Genomic DNA, 891 nt, shown 5'->3' on the forward strand with positions numbered 1-891 from the left:
CGCCCACCCCCGCTTACAACACCAGGCTAGGCACCTTCGTCAGCACTGCCTCCATTTTCTCAGGGAGGGGGGCGGAGCCAGCCGGCTCAGATCGGGCAAGCCAGCCATCTTCGCTTGGTGCGGCTCCTCACTGAGCCGTGCCACTTGTGTGCCTCAGCGCGGGGCCGCCCAGGGCCTGTGGACTGGCCACCAATCCCAGTCCACCCGTGGATCTCTGGCAGGGTGGTGGCGTGGGGAGCCCCTGGCCAGCGTTGGGAAGGCAGGGAAGAGGATCCCAGCCAGACTGTCACTCCACCAAACCTGGGTTTTGGCCCCAGGTGAACTCCCTGCTTCCAGGAGGCAGATACCATCTCTGTGGCCTTCAGTTTGGAAAAACCCCAGACTGATTTCTGGTTGGGAGAGGGGTGACTGGGGTGCCCCTGAGCACGCTTGATCTTGCCGGAGAGCTGACGGCCTGAGGGCGCCGAGCCGGCTCACACCAGGGGGGATTCAAAAAGGAACTGTGTGCTTTGGGATCCTCCCCCGGGGGGCTCGCGCCCTGGTGTGGGAGAAAACTCAACCACACAGGGGGCCGCAATACCAGGGGGAAGGTGGGAAGCCCAGAGAGGAACTTGACCAGGGCCGCAGGAATGCCAACAGTGTCCGTGGCAGAGGCCTGAGACCCCTTCGGGGTGGGCAGGGCTGAGAGATGAGGATTGCAGAAGACACACCCCAGCCCTGTACTGAGCACACAGAGAGGGGAGGGATCCGGCAAAGGAGGAGGAGTCTCGGAGAAAAAGATGCACCCTCTGGGAGGCCCCATCGTGTGCATGCAGCGAGGGGAAACGCTCGCGAGGCGGAGACTTAGATATCTCACACACCCTGTCGGGCCGGCAGGACAGGATCCAGCTG

The sequence above is a fragment of the Galeopterus variegatus genome, unplaced genomic scaffold (assembly GCF_000696425.1).
Source record: "Galeopterus variegatus unplaced genomic scaffold, G_variegatus-3.0.2 Scaffold679, whole genome shotgun sequence".
NCBI classification, from domain to species: domain Eukaryota; kingdom Metazoa; phylum Chordata; class Mammalia; order Dermoptera; family Cynocephalidae; genus Galeopterus; species Galeopterus variegatus.